Source organism: Lactuca saligna, chromosome 9 (genome assembly GCF_052625555.1).
Source record: "Lactuca saligna cultivar CGN05327 chromosome 9, ASM5262555v1, whole genome shotgun sequence".
Taxonomy (NCBI): domain Eukaryota; kingdom Viridiplantae; phylum Streptophyta; class Magnoliopsida; order Asterales; family Asteraceae; genus Lactuca; species Lactuca saligna.
This window is the reverse complement of record NC_136425.1, coordinates 47,966,272-47,985,869: the sequence shown is the minus strand read 5'-3', so window position 1 is coordinate 47,985,869 and position 19,598 is coordinate 47,966,272.

Below are 19,598 nucleotides of genomic sequence, written 5' to 3'. Positions count from 1 at the left end.
GGGGCGTACTCCCAGAGTACGCGGGGTGTAATCCCTGCTTCCAACTTCTAAATTCCGTAACTTTCGCGTACGAGCTCCGTTTTTCGCGTTCTTTATATCCACGCATAGGTGAGATTATGCTGTACAACTTTCATTTAGACTCCGTCGGCTAGTTTTGACTTTATTTTTAATGATATAATTTTAATAGGCCGGGCCTCCTAAAGTTCGTTAAAATTTCATAGGTTCTTTATTCGACGTCGGTTTTCGTTTGTCTTTTGATTGTTTTATTACCACCGAGGAGATCTTCAACTTCCGTTTAGGTGGCGATAGCTAAATAACACTCGATCTTTAATCCGAGTTTTTAGCCCTCTACTACTGTTACGAAACTTTGAAAATTCGTAACTTCTTCATACGAGGTCCAATTTGGGCGATCTTTTTATGCACGCTCATCTTTCAACGAGATCTACGACTTTTGTTTAGATACTTTAAGGCTAAAATGTATTTTATTGAGATTCCACTTTTTACGTCAAATTATGTTTTAACGTCGTGTCGTAATTATACGAGTGGTTATAATTTCTTCAATATAACTCGGTTTTGAGTGTTCTTTATGTTTTTGGAAACCTGGGCATGATATCTAATATTCGATGCATCCCAACTTAGATACCTGAACACTTTATTTTCGAGGTTAATTTCGTTGTTTTTAGCTTTCGAGTGTTTACAATGCTTTTGGGAAAAATAGGGTTGTCACACAAACCATGTGTAACACGGTCATCTAGAAAGACCATAAACTAAAAACCTCTATGGCTATAGCTCTTCCTATAAGTGCTCTTTCAACCTGGTAGGCATCCTCAATGATCTAGATAAGGTTTTAGGCAAAGATAATGAACTACCAAAACCCCCTACACATAATCCCACACTGTGAATTATACATTAAATAAAGCTAATTCATACCATCTAAATGTGTATTAAAACATGCATTATATTCGCAACCAACACATCAAGCACAATCATATATCATTCTTTCAAGCAACTTAATATAACATGCCATGTACAACAAGTCATCAAAATGTATACAACATACCAATTACGTAATAACATGGCAATAACACAAAGCATAGAGTAGCATCACTGGAACGTACCAAAAAATATGAGGAACAAATTTCATTTTTAATTCAAACAAAATACTAATTAACTTTAAGTCAAACATTCATTATCCTTTATCTAATTGTTCAAAGGTTCTTTATAAGAAAACAGTTATCAGAGTACAATCTAAAAATCATCATAATGCAAAAACATGGGTGGATGCGCTGCGATCATGTTGTGCCCTTCCCTTTTGAACCGTAAGTACTTGAAACCATAACCATAAAAACCGTATGGACAAAGCTTAGTGAGTTCCCCAAGATACCATACATACAATTAAGGATGTTACTCGGGTCGGAATCGAACTGAACCAACTCGAACCCGAATAAACCAAAAACCGAATAAAGGTACTTGTATGAACCGAAAACCGAGCCAAATAAGCAATACAAGTTCGGTTGTAAAGCCCCGTTTATTTATTAACTCAATAAATAAAATAATGAGCGAATAGTAGCACTAAAATAAATAATTATATATCAATGGATGGTCTCGAGGGGCTAATTGTCATAAATTTAGAAGTGGAGGGCTGAAGGGAAAATATGGGATTTAATTTAAAGAGGACTTATGGGGAGGGACCAATTTTTCCATTATGGCAATATGTTATGGTGTCGGGTATATAACACATAAGAGAACCCTAAACCTTGAATCAAATGCGGCCGCCACCATCCCTTTTCACTTCTCATTTTTCCGATCAGCAAGGCCGCTACCCTCCTCCTTCATTTTCGATCGTCGCCATCACCATAGAAGCTCCTTCAACCACCGATGGCATCACCAAGTTCGATAGCTCTCATCTCTGCCTATTGCTTCGTCGACGAAGGCTTCCATTCCACCACCTGTTGCCGTCGGTTAGGTCGTGTATGGCCGGAGATGGCCTGTGACCGCTGCCCATTTCGAACTAGTCACGTTGCTACCGTTTTCTTCTTTTTCTTTTGCTCCATCCATTGCCAAGGGCTCACTTCTGTTGCTCCGGTCATGGTCACAACCCCAAAGGGCTGTCGAGTTCGTGTGGTTTATCACCTGTCGAGTTGGGGTGCGCTTCCTTGCTCAGCTCATCTCCGTACGTGTATGCCTGCTTGCAGTTGGCCAGAAAAGCGTGGAAACCACCATAGCAACCGCTATGGTGGCCATTACCTTGTTGCCGCCGGCTTATGCCACAAAGTGAGTGGTTGGCTTCCCTATCCGAGTAAAGGAATGAAGAGGTGCATGATTCAGTCGATGTGTGCGTGGGTCTTTGGCCGGAGTCCTCGGAAAAGGCATCACCACCACCATAGGGTGGTGGCTGCCACTATCTGCCGCCGTCGGCCACCACAAGGTGGCTGTGTGTGTGTGTTTAATTGTTTAGTGTGTGTTTATTTTGATATTTAGCATTGTAAAATGTAAATCACAGCTTGGAATAATAAAAGAACTTGAAAACCACCACCTTAGGGTGGTGGCTGCCGCCTCCTGCTGCCACCGGCCGCCGTGTCGGGTGGCGGTGTGCTTTGATGGTGTTTGGACTCGTTTGGATGATTGAACAAGGGACTAAAACCCTAATGGGCCTTGAAACCCTATTGGGCCTAACGAAGCTTAAGGGACTCTAATGGACCCAATAAAACCCTAATGGGCTTAATAATATTTTAGTGGGCTTGATAGGCCCGATAAAGCCCTAATTGACATAAAAGGCCAACAAATTGACAAATGGGCTAATATTTGGATTGGAAAACCCTAATGCCATTAAAACCCTAACTTTAAGAATTATTCGGGTCACACAAGAATTATTTAATAACTTGAGATATTAAATAATAAGCATTGGCAAAGATTAATCTAAGCGATAATGGACTTAATGGATTAAGTCCTTAATGGGTTAAGTAGGAAACTTAACCCTAATCATCATTTTATGTGAAACCCTAATTTTACTTGGGTTTATTGTTGGACCTTTCTATTGGGCCTTGATGATTGGATTAATAATGGGCCATCCAAGAATAATTATATGGACTAAAATGATTTAATGGGCCTAGGGTAAGTCCCATGTAAGGGGTTGGGCCCAATTTGTAAAATTGGGCCATAGATGGACCATAGTTGGAAATTAATGATTGTATGATGTTGGGCCTTAGAATAAGACCATGTATAGGCCTGGGCCCAATTTGGAAAATTGGGCCATATGTTGGGCTTTGATTTCCTAGTGGACTTTGGGCCTAAGGATTGGGCCTTGGGCTTGCATAAAGTCAACCTTGGGGTAATGTAGTAATTATCCAAGTGAGTATCTATGATTATATGTTGGAATCCAATTATTAATTGGGTGTTATTTTTGTGTTGACAGTTTGGGAATCTATCATCTAGCAAGTGGGGTGAAGTCTGCGGGACTTCAGCAATGTGAGGTTATGTCTACGGGACTTCAGCAGTATGAGGTGAGTTACCTTCCAGTAACGGTGGGTCTAAGGCCACAATGCCGGCCCACCAGTAGGAGATGTATGATAGATGATTGTCTTTGTGATATCATCTAGGTTTGCTACTACCTGATATGTTATATGCTAGCATATATGTTGTATGTGATAGTAGTAGAGTTCGGTTGTTAGGAATGAAGGGTAGTCAGACACTCCAGATACGTCTGACAGTATGTGATGATATGTTTGCATGCTGGTTTGTTATGTTATATGCGATAGAGGTAGTAGGAGGGGACCAGTCCCCGAGTTCGGTTGTTAGGACCGAAGGGTAGTAAGCACCCCAGAATTGCTCGATATGGGTAGGTCAGCGCCCCAGAATGGCTTAACACGGGAAGGACGGCACCCCAGAATGGCCGCATGGGTAGGTCGGCACCCTAGAATGGTCGTACCGGGTAGGTCAGGCACCCCAGAAATGCCTGGCAGTATGTATGTGATATGATTGTATGGTATGTCGTATGATGGGGGAACTCACTAAGCTTTGTGCTTACGGTTTTCAGTTTTGGTTTCAGGTACTTCGTGTCTAAAGGAAAGGAGCCGGCTTAATCGCAGCGCATCACACTATGGTTTTCCGCACATGAGATCTTTGGGATTACACTCTGATATTGTTTTATGATAACATGTTTAATTATTTCTACTTTGGTTTTGACATGACATGACATTACAAATGTTTTATTACATTGTTGGTTTTATAATGACATATTTAAAAGTGAAATTTTTGGCCTGTATTTTTGGGATGTTACATCGGTTCAGTTCGAGTATTATTCGGTTTAGTTCGGTTCCGGCCAGAATAATCCAAATAACATGTACAAGATGATTAATGAGCCGAATAACCCAAATAACATTTACTATGTGATTATAAATATTTTATTTTGTATGACTTTTATAACTTAGGATAAACACGAATAACACGAATTAAACTATTCATGATATATAAAATGTGAAAGCCAACCACCACAATCTTAAAATATAGTTATTAAGCAACATATTAAACACTAAACATTAAACATCCAACCCAAAAATCTATCTATAACTATATAAGTTAAACATTAAAAATTGCATGGGTCTTTTGGGTAACGATTGATTGAACACAAGACCGAATAAGCAATCATGCAATGGGAAAAAATATGTGACTTTTCATATTCAGTTCGGTCCATTTGGACCGAATAAGCCCTTATTCGGGTAACCCGAACCGAATAACCCGAAAACCGAATAAGCCTTATATAGATACCCGAAAACTAAATCGAATTGCTTATTCGGGTCTAATTCGGTTCGGTTCAGGTTTTCGGGCCAAATTTTCATCCCTACATACAATTGGGCCTATCCCTCACATTAGCCCCAACCCGCACATTGGGCCAAACCTACACAATGGGCCCAACCCATCATAATGGGCCTAGCCCTGCCAAACCAATGGGCCTAGACCAACATACAAATGGTCCTAACCCAACATACTAATGGGTTTTAACCCAACATGCTAATAGGCCTAGCCCTATGTACCATGAAAGTGTCACAAAGCCAACTAGATAACATATCCTAATGGGCCGACGCTGCTGCCTTCGATGTTGGTGATTTGTTATCATCAATGTTATTTAAGTGTAATGGGATTACTTTGTTGACCAAAACTAATCTTGATAAATATTAAATAATTAAGGAAGGTGTGGAGTACACACTTGTTTAAATTTGATCAAGTATCAAAGTACAATGTCATTTAGGGGCGAAGCCCCTGAACGAATGGGGGTCCGGGGGCAACTCCCCTGGGAGCGGGGTCCAAGGGGCAGAGAATTGACCTATTTTGATATTTATTCAAAATACCTGTTTTATGACTGTTTTAGTAGTTTTGTGACAGTTTTAAACTGTCATATGACAGTTTTTAGACAAGGATCTGAAAGTTAGTTTTGGTCTCTTTTTTTGGTACTTATGAAAAATACACTATCATTCTCTTTCTTTCTCTCTGAATTTTCCGAGTCATATCCAATTGGGGATTTGGGAGTACCATCCAAATACTTCGATTTGATAGTGATAATCACGATTCTCAGCTTTCCAAGTGCTATTAAATCCATATTTCTAACATTCGACCCACGAATAAAGTGAGGAGACTCATCTCTACTGATGATTACTAAAACAAAACTTGATCTACGGCGAACACTGCTGCTCACCGTAAACCAAAACCAGAAACAAACCTAATCAATAATTAGGATTTAAACCAAACACATGGTCTAGTCCATTCCATATCAAGATAAAGGAAAAGACCATTTTCCCCTTTTTATACAAGCCCAACTACAATAAGCACAAGACCCCTAATCACCCAAGGCCCAAAATCAACCTATTAGGCTTCTGCATATAACACCTGAAGTTCCTCCCTACTATGTCAGACGTCCGAATGCTGAGTGTCACACCCCAAAACTGAGAATGACGGAAACGTTCTGGGGAGGAGGACATCATGTATAGCATCACAACACAATATAATAGTAAACAAGTAAACAACATCATCCATTGCATTAAATATATAATTTTAATACAAGTGTGTTCTGTAGTATATAAGACACCAAAACATGAATCAAAATATAAGATGAGTCTTGAATGCGCTCCATCTTCTCAAAAGATGGAATCGGTACATGTCTACTGATGACCTGAGAATACAAGTTATTTTGAAAGAGTTTATCAGCATTAAAGCTGGTGAGTTCATAAGTATTTATTGTCTATGTTTGTATCCAAATGTTTGAACCGTTGTTTGAAGTACGAGTTTGTAAACGTTTGTAGTAAAAGTATGTGAATGTTTGTAAGTGTTTGTAACCCCTAGAAAATCCTATATTTTCTACTAAAAGTAGCCTTCTACCAAGGCCCAACTGTTTTGTATGTTTGTTATTGTAAAAGTGTGTAATTTTCCCAAGTGTAACTATCATTATCAAAATATAGTTTATACATTAATGTTTTGGTGAAGTAATCACCAAATAAATGTAAAGGGTAAATTAATGAAGTACTCTAGTGTTGTATTATAGGAACTACTGTTGTACTAACTACCTTAAACCATATTATTGATTGGAAAACACAACAGGGTAAAAGGTATGACATTTGGCACCCGAAGACCTGCAGGTCCCACTGTAGTGAGCAGCAAGGTGTATGATAGTCAATCCAATATAGATCTATACGCAAACTCACGCTCTCCCTCCAGGAGAGTCTGGTTACAACTAGGGCCATGACAATGAAGGCATGCTCTGATAAAGTGGATCACATTTATGTCAAAATATACTTGTATATGTTGTATTGTTTCTCATATATGTTCTCATCATAGTATAGTTGTATATGTTCTTATCATAGTATAGTTTTATATGTTCTTATTGTAGTATAGTTGTATATGTTCTCATCATAGTATAGTTGTATATGTTCTCATCATAGTAATAAGTAATGACTCATGAATGAACTGACTCTTTTATGCTTCATTGAACTAGAAGTAGTAAGTAGTATACCCCTAAACAATACCTATTATAGTTTATTAGTAGACTTGTTTGTATGACTGAATGAACTGAGATTAAAGTCTTTATATCTATACATATATACATAATATATAACTAAGTACTCAACGACACTCAGACAAACAATCGGGTACTTTAAGACCACAACCAAACAAGGACAGGAAGTAAAGTGGGTTATCTCTCCTAAGTCCTTCAAACCTTATTTATATAACTATATATGTAGTAGACATAGTTTTAACAATATATAAGTTTAAAGACTATAAAAGAAAGGTTTAGTATTCAAAAGTGAATTTGATATAGAGTTTGACATGTAAAATAGCTTGATAAACAGTTTGAAGTCATTTGTTTGGTAAAACAGTTTAAAGTATGATAAATCCATTTGTATGCTAATTATTAATCACATGTGAGTGATCTAATAACTAACATGATTCAACTTGTATCCCCCCATAAAGCATTTAAAACATTTAAAAGGTTGATTAAGTGGTATGAACTCACCTGTAGTGAGTGGTTTGGATGAACGGATGATATAGGATGCTAAGTGTCAAGTGAAGACTTGAGCACACACACGGATCCTATTTATTATATAATAACACATATATGTATACAATTAGTCATTTAACAACTAATTAACCAAGTTAAGACACCCTAGGATGTAACAGCCCGGAATTTCAGGTATTGTTATAATTATGTTTTTGGGGTGTTTTAAGAGGGGACTCGGCGAGTTGGAGCCAGACTCGCCGAGTAGGACCACAGACTTGGTCGCGGGTTCGCGACTGGACTCGACGAGTCCAGATATGGACTCGGCGAGTCTGCGCTGTTCAGCGGAAACCCTAGCCGTTTGGTTTTGGAACGTATAAAATGGACTTATAGGCCGCCATTGTCCGTTTTAGCCTACTGAGAAGAACCCTAAACCGATTGTGTGCATCTGGAGCAAGGATTGAAGATCATTGTTGAGTTTGGAAGAGTTGTTGTGCAAGGAAGAGAAGGGCTTTGCTAAAGGAACATCAAGAGAATCACGTTCTGAGGTTTGGGGACGCAGAGAACACGTTATTCAGGTAATAAATCGAATTACACTCTTCCATGTTGATGTGTATATGGATTTAGGGTTTATGGAACCCTTTTGGTGGCTAGATTGAATGTACCTTAGTCCCCAAACGATTGGAACCCTGTTCTGGGACCTTTAGAGGTCCAGAATGTCCCATGCCTGTGCATTTCGGGAATTAAGAGAGGTTTTGGATTGGAATCCTTATGCCTTAAGTCAAAATGTAAATTATAAGTCTTGGGGTGTAGCATGAGCACCTAAATGAAGGCCTTACGTGATGGACCAGCTTAGGAGGACCAGATCTATGAATGGTCGGGACAATACTGATCTTAGGAAGCAGTTTGATCGACTGCATGGCATGGATTCGCCGAGTCCAATGAGCAGACTCGGCGAGTAGCTTGGAGAATAACTGGGACTCGTCGAGCTGTTCTTCAGACTCGGCGAGTGGAGTCGGGGTGGCCCCGCGATTCTTCCACGAGGAACTCGTCGAGTCAAGAAGGATACTCGACGAGTAGAAAGGGAACATCAAGGAATTGGTGAAGACGTCTAGACTCGCCGAGTCGCCATAGCACTCGCCGAGTCCGGTCAAGTTGACCGTTCACCGTTGACCAGAGTTGACCTACATGTGATTTCTTAGGGGCAGTTGTCTTGAATGATAAAAGTGTTAATAAGGGATATATGATATTATAGGGAGTCTGTAGCTCGGCGGATCGAGTACGAGTGATTTCAGGAGTTGCTAGCTTTAGATATTCACGAGGTGAGTCTTCTCACTATACTGTACCCGGAAGGGTTTGACTGTGTGACCGGAAGGTCGGATATGATATGTGATATATGTGCTATATGTGGTAAGTTAATTATTATATGTGCTGTGTATGTTTTATGGGCCGGAAGGCAAATATGTTATGGGCCGGAAGGCGATTATGTTACGGGCCGGAAGGCGTTGTGTTGTGGACCGGAAGGTCAGGGCCTGGAAAGGCGTATATGTGTAAGTAGTATACTGGGGAACTCACTAAGCATTTATGCTTACAGTTGTTATGTATGTGTTTCAGGTACTAGCGAGGACCGTGGGAAGGCGCCGGCGTGATGCGTACACACTGTTCGATATTTTGATATCTTGGGGATTTTATGATTATATTTTGACCTAAAACTTGGAATAATTATATTTAATTTGAATAAAGTCACTTTATTTGCAATGGAAAATTTGTTTGAAAATTTGCGTTGTTACAATTGGTATCAGAGCCTTGGTTTGAGGGATTCGGGGGTACCTTCGGGTGTAACTGAACTCAAACCGAGGATTCGAGGAAAATTTAAAAAAAAATAAAAATAAAATAAAGGCGTAAACTTTTACAAATGATCATGTGGTAAACAAGAAACAAGCAGTGTGTACGATCAGCCAACGCCCGAACGGTAAAGATCCCCAGAATATCTTACAATGTTATGTTATGCAATGAATTATGAATTGTTATGCATGCTAGAAGACTAGGTATTCATGATAGGACTAGATTGGCCTGATTTGTGATGCCTTAGTCTAGGGAGTTTGCCGATATGAGATATTTGATAGCGTGCAGGTAGATAGTGCATATCAAAAGTAGAGTACTCACTTTTCGGGGTTTGGGGAGGAAGATTTGGGACGAATGCTGATACGGTGTGGTCGGTAGTATTGGGCCCGTACTACCGAAGACACCGGGTCGGTGGGAGACCCAATTAAGAATCCCTGGATATCGGAGACTGAGTAGGGTTGCGTTATCGAGTGCAATTGTACTTGATAGAGTCTCTGATAATTTTATGTTGTATTTCAGAGACATCATGGTTATAACACGCCACGGGGCGAGTTCGAGCAGTGTGAGCGACGAGGATATTCGTCAGATGATTCAGGAGGAGGTAGCTACAGCGATCCGGGCTGAGATCCCGGAGATGTTTGGGTCTATTAAGACCACCCTGATGGAGACGTTCGAAGAGCGGTACGCCGCACTGACTGAAGCTGCAGCCGCTGCCGCTACCGCAGCCGTGGCCGCTGCCAGGCCACAAGGGGGCGACTCGTTGCTATTTCGGGAATTCAGCAACACGAAACCCCCTGAGTTCGATGGGACGCAGGATCCGATTGCTGCAATGAGGTGGATCACCGATATTGAAGGGTGCTTTTACACTTGCTCATGCCCGGAGCACCTGAGAGTACGGTTCGCTTTGAACCAGCTCCGTCTGGGAGCGAAGGATTGGTGGAAGTTCGTGACGGCGAACTTCACTTTGGTGGAGATTACAGCAGTGACATGGGAGAGGTTTACTGCCATGTTCAGGGACGAGTACATTCCCCCAGTGGAGAGGGAACGATTGATTCAGGAGTTCTTGACCCTTAAGCAGGGTACTGATTCGGTTGCGGTGGTCACGCGGAAGTTTCATGAGAGGGCGATGTTCTGCCCCGAGCTGGTGTCTACAGAGCAGTCGCGGATGAGTCGGTACTTGGGTGTTTTGAGGAGGGATATCCGGGAGTTTGTGTCGAACTCCACCTATCGTACTTTTACTGAGCTTCAGGTGAATGCCAGGAAACGCGAGATCGAGTTGGAGACCCAGGCCAGGGAGGAGGCCGAGTCTCGGCAGATGGACCGGCGGCCGGCTCAGTCTCAGCCGGCAGCCAAGCGGACCAAGTCCGCCGATTTGAGGACGGGAGGTCCGAAGGGTCGCACTTGCGGAAAGTGCGGCAAGGGTCACGATGGGGCGTGTCGAGCTGGTGGTTGCTACAAGTGTGGCAAGGAAGGACACATTGCCAGGGATTGTCCTAAGGGGTTTATGGTTTGTTTTCATTGCAACCAGACAGGCCATCGGAAGGCCGAGTGCCCGCAGCTTTGTCAGGGATCTACACCTACTACCAGGACTACTGAGACTCGACCGGCGAAGGTTGAGGCCCCGAGGGCTCGCGAAAGAGCCTTTCAGCTGACTGCGGAGGAGGTCCGCGCTGCGCCCGATGTTGTGGCAGGTATGCTGTAATTCACGTATTTATTTAAAGTCGAAATGTTATGCTTATGTTAATATATGTGTAGGTACTTTTCTTGTGAACTCTATGCCTGCTCTAGTGTTATTTGACTCGGGTGCGAGTAGGTCCTTTGTATCTTTAGCTTTTAGTCAGCATATCAGCATTAGTCGTGAGCCGTTAAGTCGGCCTCTGAGCGTTTCTATAGCGGCCGAGAGGGTGGTTTGTGCCACAGAGGTTCTTCGGGGATGCGTACTAGAGATTTTCGGGGTTGAGTTTCCGATTGACCTAATTCCTATTGCGATGGATGATGTCTGTGTCATCGTGGGCATGGACTGGTTGAGTCGATTCAGCGCTGTCATCGACTGTGAGCGTCAGCTGGTGACTATACGAGACCCTAGTGGGGGAGTTCTTACGGTGTACGGCGAGGGTACCCGTTCGGGATCAGCTTTTTGTTCGGCCGCTAGGGCGAGGCAATGTCTACAGCAGGGATGTAAGGGTTTTGTGGCGTATGTGATGGATACGCGGGAGGCTTCCGAGAGACCGAGGTCAGTGGAGGAGGTCCCAGTGGTGCGCGAGTTTCCAGACGTTTTTCCCGAGGAGCTGCTGGGAGTACCTCCTGCGAGGCAAGTAGAGTTTGGTAGCGACCTGATTCCGGGGGCTGCGCCTATTGCGAAGGTGCCTTATCGTCTCGCACCTCCAGAGATGCAAGAGTTGTCCTCGCAACTCCAGGAGTTGCTGGGGAAGGGATTTATTCGGCCGAGCAGCTCGCCGTGGGGAGCACCGATTCTGTTTGTCAAGAAGAAGGATGGTTCACACCGGATGTGCATTGATTACCGGGAGTTGAACAAAGTGACGGTCAAGAACCGTTACCCGTTACCGAGGATCGATGATTTATTCGATCAGTTGCAAGGGGCATCTTGGTTTTCCAAGATCGATCTGAGGTCAGGGTACCATCAGGTAAGAGTGCGGAATGAGGACGTCCAGAAGACAGCATTTAGGACGCGATATGGGCATTACGAGTTTGTGGTGATGCCTTTCGGGCTCACCAATGCCCCGGCGGTGTTCATGGACCTCATGAACAGGGTATGCAGGCCGATGCTGGATCGGTCTGTGATTGTATTTATCGACGACATCCTAGTGTATTCGCGATCTAGTGAGCAGCATGAGGGACATTTGCGAGAGGTCCTTGAGGTACTGAGGTCGGAGAAGCTATATGCAAAGTTCTCCAAATGTGACTTCTGGTTGCGGGAGGTCCAATTTCTTGGACATGTTGTTAATCAGGCAGGGATATTGGTCGATCCGGCCAAGGTGGAGGCTGTGATGAGTTGGGAGGTACCGAAGTCACCTTCTGAGATCAGCAGTTTCCTTGGGTTGGCGGGGTACTATCGGAGGTTTATTAAGAATTTCTCCAAGATCGCAGTGCCGCTCACCAGATTGACTCGGAAGGGTGTTGCATTCTCATGGGGACCCGAGCAACAGACTTCCTTCGAGACACTTCGCCAGAGACTGTGCGAAGCCCCGGTACTAGCTCTCCCGGAAGGGATGGAAGATTTTGTCGTATATTGCGACGCATCGATTTCGGGACTGGGTGCAGTGTTGATGCAGAGAGGTCATGTGATAGCTTATGCATCGAGACAGCTAAATCCTCATGAGGCGAGATATCCCACGCACGATTTAGAGTTGGGGGCAGTAGTGTTCGCTCTCAAGATTTGGCGTCACTACCTGTATGGGGCTCGATGTACGATATACACGGACCATAAGAGTTTGAAGTATTTGATGGATCAGCCCAACCTAAATATGCGTCAGAGGAGGTGGTTGGATGTGGTCAAGGATTATGATTGTGAAATCCTGTACCACCCGGGCAAGGCTAATGTGGTAGCCGATGCACTGAGCCGCAGGACGGAGAGCACTCCATTGCGAGATGTATGTCTGAGACTGACGGTGATGACTCCGGTATTGGATGCTATTCGTGGGGCACAGGCCGAGGCTGTGAGATCCGAGATGCAGAAGAAAGAGCGAGTCATTGGGTTAATTTCAGAGTTCGTTAAGGATGGTCGAGGACTTCTGACGTTTCAGGGTCGGATTTGGGTACTGTTCGTGGGCGGCACGCGTGCTACTTTGATGGAAGAGGCCCACAGATCGAAATTCTCGATCCATCCCGGTGCTACGAAAATGTATTTGGACTTGAGGAAGGAATACTGGTGGCCCTGTATGATGAGAGACGTCGCCTGGTTCATTGAGAGGTGCTTGACCTGCCGTAGAGTTAAGGCCGAGCACCAGAGACCGCATGGCAAGTTGCAGCCTTTGGAGATTCCTAAGTGGAAGTGGGAACAAATTACTATGGATTTCATCACCAAATTACCGAGAACTGCCAGGGGAGTCGATGCAATTTGGGTGATTGTGGATAGGTTGACGAAGAGTGCACACTTCCTTGCCATCAGCGAGAGTTCATCAGCGGAGAAGTTGGCGGAGATATACGTGAGGGAAGTAGTATCTCGGCATGGAGTGCCGATCTCGATTGTTTCGGACCGTGATGTACGCTTCACTTCCAGGTTCTGGAAGAAATTCCATGAGGAGCTGGGTACTAAACTGCATTTTAGTACCGCATACCATCCCCAAACAGACGGTCAAAGCGAGCGGACGATTCAGACACTGGAGGACATGCTTCGAGCGTGTGTGTTAGATTTTGGGGGTAGCTGGGATGCGTATTTACCCTTGGCAGAGTTTTCCTACAACAACAGCCATCATTCGAGCATTGGTATGCCACCTTTTGAGTTGTTGTATGGTAGGAGGTGTCGGACCCCCATTTGCTGGGGAGAGGTGGGACAGAGAGTGATGGGCAGTACAGAGATCGTACTTCAGACGACAGAGCAGATTCAGCAGGTTAGACAGAGGTTATTGACCGCCCAGAGCCGACAGAAGAGTTATGCGGACAGACGCCGGTCCGAGCTTGAATTTCAGGTTGGCGACTTCGTTCTCCTGAAGGTTTCTCCTTGGAAAGGAGTGATCCGGTTCAGGAAGAGGGGTAAGTTGGGGCCCCGGTTTATAGGTCCATTTCGTGTGATTGCAAGGGTAGGCCGGGTAGCCTATCGGTTGGAGTTGCCAGCAGAGTTGGGACAGATCCACAATACTTTTCATGTATCGCAGTTGAGGAAGTGTATAGCCGATGAATCGGCAGTGGTTCCATTAGAGGATATTCAGGTGGATGCGAGCCTGAATTACGCCGAGAGGCCAGTGGCCATCAGGGATCGGAAGATCAAGGTTCTGAGGAACAAGGAGGTACCTCTGGTGTTGGTTCAGTGGCAACACCGGAAAGGATCGGAGATGACTTGGGAGCCGGAGCATGAGATGCGGGAGCAGCATCCGGAGTTATTTGCAGAGTGAGACTTCGAGGGCGAAGTCTAGTCCTAGTGGGGGGAGTTGTAACAGCCCGGATATGGACTCAGCGAGTCTGCGCTGTTCAGCGGAAACCCTAGCCGTTTGGTTTTGGAACGTATAAAATGGACTTATAGGCCGCCATTGTCCATTTTAGCCTACTGAGAAGAACCCTAAACCGATTGTGTGCATCTGGAGCAAGGATTGAAGATCATTGTTGAGTTTGGAAGAGTTTTTGTGCAAGGAAGAGAAGGGATTTGCTAAAGGAACAGCAAGAGAATCACGTTCTGAGGTTTGGGGACGCAGAGAACACGTTATTCAGGTAATAAATCGAATTACACTCTTCCATGTTGATGTGTATATGGATTTAGGGTTTATGGAACCCTTTTGGTGGCTAGATTGAATGTACCTTAGTCCCCAAACGATTGGAACCCTGTACTGGGACCTTTAGAGGTCCAGAATGTCCCATGCTTGTGCATTTCGGGAATTAAGAGAGGTTTTGGATTGGAATCCTTATGCCTTAAGTCAAAATGTAAATTATAAGTCTTGGGGTGCAGCATGAGCACCTAAATGAAGGCCTTACGTGATAGACCAACTTAGGAGGACCAGATCTATGAATGGTCGGGACAATACTGATCTTAGGAAGCAGTTTGATCGACTGCATGGCATGGACTCGCCGAGTCCAATGAGCAGACTCGGCGAGTAGCTTGGAGAATAACTGGGACTCGTCGAGCTGTTCTTCAGACTCGGCGAGTGGAGTCGGGGTGGCCCCGCGATTCTTCCACGAGGAACTCGTCGAGTCAAGAAGGATACTCGACGAGTAGAAAGGGAACATCAGGGAATTGGTGAAGACGTCTAGACTCGCCGAGTCGCCATAGCACTCGCCGAGTCCGGTCAAGTTGACCGTTGACCGTTGACCAGAGTTGACCTACATGTGATTTCTTAGGGGCAGTTGTCTTGAATGATAAAAGTGTTAATAAGGGATATATGATATTATAGGGAGTCTGTAGCTCGGCAGATCGAGTACGAGTGATTTCAGGAGTTGCTAGCTTTCGATATTCACGAGGTGAGTCTTCTCACTATACTGTACCCGGAAGTGTTTGACTGTGTGACCAGAAGGTCGGATATGATATGTGATATATGTGCTATATGTGGTAAGTTAATTATTATATGTGCTGTGTATGTTTTATGGGCCGGAAGGCAATATGTTATGGGCCGGAAGGCGAATATGTTATGGGCCGGAAGGCGATTATGTTACGGGCCGGAAGGCGTTGTGTTGTGGACCGGAAGGTCAGGGCCTGGAAAAGCGTATATGTGTAACTAGTATACTGGGGAACTCACTAAGCATTTATGCTTACAGTTGTTATGTATGTGTTTCAGGTACTAGCGAGGACCGTGGGAAGGCGCCGGCGTGATGCGTACACACTGTTCGATATTTTGAGATCTTGGGGACTTTATGATTATATTTTGACCTAAAACTTGGAATAATTATATTTAATTTGAATAAAGTCACTTTATTTGCAATGGAAAATTTGTTTGAAAATTTGCGTTGTTACATAGGATATGGAAAACACTTTGATTCAAGTGCTAGTAGTATCAAGGGTTGCATTTAAGGGTTGTATAGCCACTTAAGGGAGTTTTTGGTCCAAGTGGTATGTTTCTTGTGGTTTTCGGTCCATATGGCTTTCGGTCCATATGGATTTCGATCCAAGAGATTTTCGGTCCAAAGGTTGGCCGAAAACTCTTGTTCTTTGATGCATAAGGTGATTTTCAAGGGCTTTCAACAAGCAAATAAGTGCTCTAGACTCAATACTAAGCATTAGGAAGGCTTAAAGTCATAAAGACACCTTTCTTTAGGGTTTTCGGTTTAAGGAGATGCACCAACCGAAAACCCCTTTTGTTTTTGGAAAAATGATGATTTTGAGGCTCTAAATTAAGTATCCTTACTAGATAACAAGTATAAGAGATAGATACTTACAATACAGAAGCAAGGAAGGGTGTTTTCAGCCCAAAACGCTAGTGTGTGTTCTTCGTGTAACTAAGAACACTTGAAGATCTACATAAATGGAATGATTTCATGGATGAAATATTGTAAAAACACTTGAATATGGGAGGAATCAAATAGATAGGGTAAGAAACACTTACATTTTAATGATTTAGAAGGAAAAATCGGATGATACTTGAGAGGATTTCGGTTCTTGTTCTTGAAAGAGTGAAAAGTGACAAATATGGCTAAGTGTCATATATATATACTCATGGGGATTTTCGGTCCAAACACTATTTGGGCCAAAAACTCCTAACTCTTGAAGTTTTTGCGGAAATGATGCAAAATGAACCTAGGGCATCCTCTCTCCTGTTATTCCTTGAAGTACTAAGCTTTAAAACACTTAAACTGACTCCAAGATGCTTTAACAGATAGCAGGAACAATTCTGTTTTTCTATTGACGTGAATGATTGTTCGGAGAAGAAATTTCGGGTTGTCAGACTGAGCGTTCATATGCAAACGCTTGGCATTTTCTCGTTGTTCACCAACCTCCAAACCAATGACTTAATGGCTTAAGATATCAAGTCCAAACTTCATATCCATAGCTAATAGAATGTCTAAAGCCATAAAGTTGCAAAATTTATGGCCATGGTTGGTTATAATGACCCCAAAGGCTAAAACTCCAACTCCTTAACCCATTAAGACACCTCAAAACTTCAATGGAGTGAAAAGAGGGTCCAAGATCACACTTTTATCACTTAATCTACCCTAAAACATTCAAAAGTACAACTCATTTGGTCTAAGGTAGCTCCTACCCAAAAGTCCAAAAAAATGGGGCTAATAAGCATAAAATTCTAACATAAAAAAGATCTAGAGATATGATGATCAAGTTCGGAACTTTGTACCACAAAATGATGCTCACAGATGTCAAGAGTCCAGATCTAGAAGCTAGATGGAAACTACAATACTCCAAAGATCTTCCTTCTCTTATCAAGAACACTAAATGATACCTAAAATATGAACCAAGGCTTCAAACTCTCTTACACACTTAGGGTTTTTGCAATGAGGATGGAGGCTGGAGTGGTGAAGGGTTTTGAGGACATAATGTTCTTTAAATAGGGTGAAAACCCTAAAAATTAAGGTTTGGTCTATCCGTGCAAATGCCTGGCTTACATCATAGAACGTCTAGCGTTTCAACGCCTAGCGTTCTATGTAAACTCCTGGCGTTTGGACCAAAGTGAGAAAAATTGAACACAACAAGGGTCTAAACTGAAAAGTACTTTGAATAGGGTGTTACAAATCTCCCCCACTTAAATTAGATTTCATCCTTGAAATCATTCCTTACCATCCCAAGTGTGCCAGGTAGCTTGAACAAACCAACCACAATCCCGATGCGGACCAAGTAAGCAACCCCGACTTACAACAGTCTTCCCAAAAAATGCAACTGAATCCAGACTTAGCAGGGCTCCCAAATCATGACGATGAATGAATGCTTTCTCAACTTAAATTAAACCCTGAAGAATAACCATTTCTACTATGCCCGAAATCTGAAATCTTAAAACTTGTCTGACTCCCCGTCAGACAGCCCACACTTAACCACTGCTAATTCAACCTCACTTTGTATTCCAAACTGGTCATCCATCTTCTAATTACCTTGATGTTTCCACCGAAAAACAGATGCACCGACCATTCACCACTGCCGAAAACTTTTCACTTGATAAAAGGGATTAGATAATCCTTCGAGTAAAGACTCATCCTGAAGTTAATGAATCGATAAACATAATGAGCAACAAGAGGCAATCTGGGAGTTAAACCTTCTAGTGCTAAACAAGTCACTGATTCCTTAACTGTCGAACCAATACACTAGTGTTATAATTCTGAAACCTCATAACTTGCCAGAGCTGCATACAAGTAGAACCATTCCAAAGCACAATCACAAGGGCCTTTTTGTTGGATTAGTGTCTAAGTCCATAACTATTTTGGTATGTACTTGACCCGATGGTGCATGGTCCTTTTGGGTTGCCTTCACCAAAGCAACTTGATTGGAGAAATGAATAAAGAGAGAGAGGATAATATGATTTATTAATATGTTATAAGAATAATATATTAAAGGAGAAATCATATTTGTTTAATTAATATTGGTCAATAATTAATTAAGAATTAGTTTTGTGATCAAATGTAATTAATTAAACTAGAGGGGCTGAATTGTAATTATGTGATAGTTACAAAATAAGGTAAGGATTATCTTATATATATGGTGAACGAATTTGAGGTGTAAATCTCTTAGAATTCGAGTATGATAAGGATTCAAGGATTATCTTATTGGTTGCTTAATGGATAATCAACTAGATAAGGATAATGACTGAAACCCTATCTCTACACCTATATAAACACCCCTAGGGCCATGAATTCGTGTATCCCTTCCCAAGAGGTCCTAGATACGAATTCTAACCTCTCACCTCTCTCCTTATACCTTCTCCACTTGCTTATGGTGTTTGTGAGCCATTAGAGGAGTGACACTTGTGACTCTAAGCCTTCCAAAGTCAATACAAGGAGATTTGGGATTGTTATTGCTACATAACAATCAAGGTAACACTATAAACTTATTCTCATGTTAATATGATTATATGTATGCTAGAATTAGGGATTATAGTCTTGGATTCAAAGCATGTACAATAGAGAAACCTAGATCCAAGCATTAGGGTTTGTATGAGCACATAGGATGTCTTATGACCAAAACCCAACAGTGGTATCAGAGCCTTGATTGGTTTCTATTGTATTGATGCATATTTGATCGTAATAAGCACTGAAAATCGATTTTTTTGAGTTTTGAAGGTTTGACTCGCCGAGTCACTTGGTGAACTCGCCGAGTCAGCTGAACTCGACGAGTCCAAGCCCAGACTCGACGAGTCAAAGGGTCTGACAGCTCGGATTCGCGATTTTCTTCCTGTTTTGGTTTTGGATAATTACCATAAACTTGCTTTTGTGATAAAATCCGAATTTTTTCATTATTGTGTGATTATCCTTACCAAAATAGAAGATAATTGTCAAAATTTAGATAATCACTTGTTTTATTAGATAAAGTTTGATTATTTGTAATTTAGATTTGAATTATCTTGTGAAATAGTTTCAATTTATCCCTTTAGGTTTTATAGTTTAAATTTGAACCCCAAAAGTTTTGTTGTTTTGAAATTTAAATAGTTAAAACCCTAATGTTTTG